The 6,352-nt window shown below is 39.7% G+C and overlaps 1 non-coding gene across 1 annotated transcript; it reads right to left on the bottom strand.

Moving 5' to 3' along the window:
* Window positions 1–4,575: 4,575 nt before the first annotated feature.
* Window positions 4,576–4,681, bottom strand: LOC122039281. Its single transcript, XR_006128137.1, has one exon. It is a non-coding gene; the product is annotated as a small nucleolar RNA R71 (small nucleolar RNA).
* Window positions 4,682–6,352: the final 1,671 nt, after the last annotated feature.

Below are 6,352 nucleotides of genomic sequence, written 5' to 3' on the forward strand. Positions count from 1 at the left end.
GGTGATGTGCCACATCATCAAGGCTAGCACATGTGTGTGCCACCTCATGAGGGAGATCAAGATTTTTTGACTCTTGAAATTCCATGGAGTATATAACCCCTCATTAATAGTGGCCGGCCACTTTTAGTGCTTGTGGAGTTTCAATTTTGTTTTGTAACTCCATCTTCTTCCTCCTCTCAAGCTCTCATCTTATTCTCCCTCTCCTCCACCTCCTTGGCCGAAACTTCTAAGGGTGCTAGCACACCTTTTAGTTATTTTCTCCATCATTTGTTCGTTTGGATACACGTAGAGGAGTATCTACTTTAATACTCTTGAGATCCGGCGAACCTTGGACGAGCGGGATACGCGAAGGGCTTTGCATCAAGGGTAAACTCTTCTCCTTGTAGATCTAGTGTATATCTAGGTTAGAAAACGCATATTCGAAGTTTTACGAAATTTTATTCTCCGCACGGATCCGATGGCAGGGGATTTCGGGGTTTCCGCAACGCAAAAAGCGGTTTTTACGGCCCGAAAAACCCAACAAAGTCATTGCTAGAATCAATGATAATGCATACAAGCTTGACTTACCAGGTGAGTATAATGTGAGTGCTACATTTAATGTTTTTGATCTTTCTCCCTTTGATGTAGTTGATCAAGATTTGAGGACCGAATCCTTTTGGGGAAAGGGGGAATGATGGAGTCAAAGAAAGAGAACAACAAGATGACGATATGGTGTTAGTTAGAGCCCTAGAGTCAATCATTTGATGATTGTTGTATGGACTAATTGTATCATATTTCTTATGTATATAAAGACATTTGTTTATGGTTATTATACTTACTTGTATTGGTGCCAAATAACTAAGTATAATAGCGTCCTTGAGTAAAAGGTTCTTACCTATATCAATCGATTGGTTGAATCGATAGTGAGATGATATACGGAACACTACTCTTAATTATTCCTAGTCAAGTATTAACATTTAGGGACAATGTTAATGCGACGAGACTAGCATGTAGGTCAACTCGATGACTTGATCTCACAAGGCATGGATATAGAGATATCAAGTTGACACATGGGTATGCATTGGAGAATGTATACTGAATGACCCGCCATGAGAAAGTATCATGGATCGTTATATGAGTGTCATATACTTTCTCATGTGGCTATTAGTATGACTATTAGTCCTTGGACCTGAAATCACCATGGTTCCTTACTAATGAGTTACATGTTTTGGTTTCGTCAAACGTCACCCGTAACTGGGTGGACTATAAAGGCAATTACTGGGTATGTTACAAATTATGTGGAGGGATGTGAGTGATGTAGATGGGATCTATCCCTCCTATATGACGGGAGTGACATCATTATTCTTGATAGAGTGAGACCACTAAGTGCATGGCCATGCCCAAATGAGTCAATATGAGATGTTGAGCTCATTTGATTGAGTGAGTCTACTTGGGATTCAAGATTTAGATTGATTAGAGAATGACACGGTCTATGCCTCATATTGATCAATCTAGATGTCAATGATAGAAGGACACTTGTCATATATTGTGAGGGGTCACAATTAGTAGTCACAAGGTGATGTTGGATCTCAACATTCTTGTAATTTGGGTAGTAATGATATGTTGCTAGATACCGCTCATTACTTATGCTTCTAAATGGGTTTAGGAGCATTGTCAACGTTACAAGAACCTATAGGGTCACACACAAAGGGAAATTAGATGGAGATTAGGTTCATTTGATGAACCAAGAGGATTAGGTTCATGTAATGAACCAAATTGGATTAAGAGTAATCCAAAGTAAACTAATTAAGTTGGACTCAATTTGGTTCATGTGTTAAATGAGTCTAATTTGGACTTAGACTCATTGAGCCAATTTAATTCAATGAATAGAGATTCATTAAATTAAAATTGACTTCAACCAATGGTTAGATTTGATCAACCATGGAAGAGAAGTGGTCAAGTTTGACTTGACTTGAGAGGAAGATAAAAGGTCAAGTTTTACTTGACCATTGCCACCTCATTTGTGAGTTGGCATTAAGTGGACTAATGATGATGTGCCACATCATCAAGGCTAGCAGATGTGTGTGCCACCTCATGAGGGAGATCAAGAGTTGTGACTCTTGAAATCCCATGGAGGTTTATAAGCCTCAAAAGGTGGTCGGCCACTCAATTCACAAGTGTGAATTGATTTTTCATTCAAGGCTTCTTCTTCCTCTCTACCTTTCTTCTCTCCCTCTCCTCCACCATTGCTGATCCTCTAAGGTGATGTGCGTAGATTATATACTCTTTTATGCATGTTTTTACGCACATTTACATATTTTGAGCATGCTTGATCTATGCATTTTTATACTTCCAGCTTTCCTTTTAGCATATTTACTCTTTTGGTTCGGAGATCTGCTTTTTGTGCATTTCCTGTACACAGGAGTCGATTTGGTGAAGAATCTACATCTTTGGGCATGCATTGGAGGAAGCAAAGGGAGAAAGCACCGGGCCCTACACTGGTATGGAGCTCGGGCCGTGTGGAGTTTGGCACCAACAGAAGAGGAAGATGACATGGCCGTGTGAACCTCGCACGGCCGTGTCAAGATTTGAAGCCTACCAGAGCAGAAGCCTTACATGGCCGTGTGGATCTACACGGCCGTGTGAGATTTTCAGAGACCAAGCAGGCTGTGGCCGTGTGCACCACACGGCCGTGTAGCATTTCCAGAGAGCAGAAGGGTTGGCCGTGTGGACCACACGGCCGTGCAGCATTGGACACGGCCGTGTCACAGGGCCGTGTGGGCCCGATTCCCTCCTCTATTTAAACCCTTCTTCATGAATTGAAAGGGGATCTCTCCCCCTTTGGGAGAAAGCAAGATTTGGTGGTTTCCTCCCATTCTTGGGAGGATTTCTGGGCAATTCTAAGGGAGATCTCGACGATTTCGACTCCGGAGCGAGGATTTGATCCGAAGACGAGGCTTCTTCGTAGATAAGTTTTCTCTTTCCCCCTCTTCTTAATTTCTTGGATTGGGGATTTAAGAAATGCTTGTAATCTCTATTTCTTCGGGTTTTCTTCCTCGATTCATGGAGTAGATCTTGTATTCTAGGATTAAGGGAGTATTTGTATGATGGATTGATGTAATCTCTTATGGATTTGTCATTTTCTTGTTTCAATGACATTGTCTTGCTTGTATCAATTACATCTTGAATGATTAATGATAATTTGTGCTTAATTCTCATTCTTGATTGATTGTTTGGATTTCTTGTGGGCTTTGTAAAGATAAACTCTCACTCGATCATCCGAGGGATCCACGTGACAGGTGCAAGCCCGTGTAAGGACGTTTGAGAGATAATCTTGAAGAGGAAATGGGAATATTCAAGAGAGTAGGATGGATCTTGTGATTAGTTTCTTGTATCTTGATAGATTAATAAGTTGTGGGCTTCTATGTTGATATCCGAGGAAGGCATAGTAATAGGTGCGCTTCTGTGTAAGGACAACGTAGGTTCATGTCTAATTAATCCTATTTAGATACATTTCTCAGTCCTTAGCCGGTTGTCTATTGCAAGAGAGAACCGGCAACTTTCTACATGTTTGGCAATTGAGGGATAAGAATTGGTGAACCATTTACATTCAAGAAATCTTACAAAGAAACCGAAACTCCTAGAATCTCCCTTTAGCATAATCCAAAACACTAAACTCTTGTTTGTTGATCTTTAAGATTAGATTTGTTTACCTTTACTTTGCTTTTGAAACGATTGGATAGTTGCTTAGCTAATTCGCATTGAGACATTTCTAGTGTTTATTCCAGTCCCTGTGGATACGATAATCTTTTATATTACTTGCGACATTTCCGTACACTTGCGGAGAGCGAACAAGTTTTTGGCGCCGTTGCCGGGGACTGCGCTATAACATTAGGAATTATCAATTGAGTTATACTAAACATAACATTTATTTTCCTTTCATATTGCATAGTTGTAACTAATCAGTAGATTTCTGTTTTTACTTTCCTGTATAACTTTCACTTCTTGTTAATTCTTTTTGTACAAATTCAATTCTGCAATTTTGATCCATCTATTTTTTCTTCTCTTCTTTTTGTGTCGAATTGCCATCTGCTATCTTGTTCTTGTGTATGCGAAGATCTAACTTTGCAGGGGAATTCTTTCCTTTTGACCCTGAGATTGATAGAACTTTCCATAAAAGAAGAATTCTGCAAAGGCAAATTGGAGAACAGGAACATTTGAACATGGCGAATAGACCACTTAAGGATTATGCAGCACCCTATGCGAGAGGTTTTCGATCTAGTATTTCAAGACCTTCGGTGGAAGCTAATAACTTTGAGATCAAACCTACAATCATATCTATGGTGCAGCAGAACCAATTCAGTGGAGGACCTCATGAGGACCCTAATCAACACTTAGAGGTCTTTTATGAAATATGTGGTACCATGAAAATGAATGGAGTTCCTTCAGATGCAGTTAGATTATTGTTATTTGGGTTTTCTCTAAGAGATAGGGCAAAGTAATGGCTGAATTCTTTGGCCCCTAATAGCATCACCACTTGGGAGCAGTGTGAGCAACAGTTTCTTGATAAGTTCTATCCACCAAGCAAAATAGCTCATATGAGGAATTTAATTGCAAGCTTCAAGCAAACTGACTCAGAATCTCTTTTTGAAGCATGGGATAGATATAATAGTATGCTCAGACAATGCCCACATCATGGGTTGGAAAGATGGTTAGTGTTGCATACTTTTTATAATGGTATCAATTATCATACCAAAGTGTCCCTTGATTCAGCTGCTGAGGGGCACTTATGAACAAAAGCTTAGATGAAGCCGAAGAAATCATTGAAAGTGTAGCACAAAATCATCATCAATGGGCAAATGAAAGAAGTGGTGGCTATTCCTCTGTAAACCCAACAATTAAAGCATCAGGGAAGTTTGAGGTAGATGCAGTTACTCTTTTGTCTGCAAAATTGGACGCTCTTACAAAGAAATTTGAGAATATGGGGACTAGTGCTAATATGGTCAATGCTATTAGTACATCTTGTGAAGTATGTGGGAGTTCAGAGCATTCAAATGACTCATGTCCATTGGGAGCTATCACTGCACAAATCAATCAACTTGAACAATGTGATGCAATCATGAGTTACAATCAAAGGCAGAACAACCCATACTCAAATACTTATAACCCTGGATGGAAGAGTCATCCAAATTTTTCTTACAGAAACAATCAAGATCAAGGACCATCTATGGGGGCAAGACCAAATTTTCAAGCTGGGCAACAAAATTTTCAACATATATCTTCTCAAGGCTTACCAAAGTCAAATGTTGAAAAGATGCTTGAAGAAATTATCTCAAGTCAGAATGAAATGAAGCAAGATATAGCAAAGCTCATCCAAAGAATGGATAATTGTGAAAAGCATCAAATGATCCAGGATAGTCAAATTGCCCAACTCGCTTCCTCATCATCCAGAGCACCAGGGCAACTTCCAGGAAAACCTGATGTGAATCCTATGGAGCATTGCAATAGGATTGAGCTTAGGAGCGGACGGACCTTAGGAGACTCCCAAGTGACTGTTTCAAAAGGGATACAAAAAGAAGAAGAGCTCTCTCCTCCTATATCAAATCAGATTCAAGCTAATGAGGAGAGTACCATTGAGGTTGAAGAAACTCTTCCACTGAACCATCAGAGCAAAGCTGTCCCTTTTCCTCAAAGACTTACAATGCTCAAGAAAGATGAAGAATTTGGCAAGTTTCTAGAAAAAGTTAAGGAAATTTGTGTAGAGGTACCTCTTATCGATGCTATTCTGTAAATGCCTAGATTTGCCAAATTCCTGAAGGATCTCATGACAAACAAGAGAAGAAGAGGAGAGGTCGAGACCATTGCGCTCAGTGAGGAATGTAGTGCTATTTTTGAGAGGAACACTTCTCCAAAACTGAAGGACCCAGGGAGCTTTTATATCCCTTGCAACATAGGAAAAGAATTTTTTGAAAAAGCTTTCTGTGATTTGGGGGCGAGTGTTAGCCTCATTCCTTATTCAATTTGTAATAAATTAGGTCTCAAAAACATTAAACTTACTACTATGGCACTTCAACTTGTCGATCATTCCTGCAGGTACCCTTTGGATATTTTAGAAGATGTGCCAGTAGAGGTGGATGGGAATGTTATTCCCACAGATTTTGTCGTGTTGGACATGGAAGAGGACCCTAGGATTCCTATCATATTAGGAAGACCTTTCCTTGCTACAGCTGGAGCTATAATTGATGTCAAAAATCATAAGCTTTCTTTGGTAATTGGTAAGGAAAAGTTGGAATATGATTTATCTAATATCTCTAACCATGTCTCGTCTCTTTTAAATGCTTGTAGCAGGTCAAGCATTTATAAACTTGAGGAA

This window comes from Zingiber officinale, chromosome 1A (genome assembly GCF_018446385.1).
Source record: "Zingiber officinale cultivar Zhangliang chromosome 1A, Zo_v1.1, whole genome shotgun sequence".
NCBI lineage: Eukaryota > Viridiplantae > Streptophyta > Magnoliopsida > Zingiberales > Zingiberaceae > Zingiber > Zingiber officinale.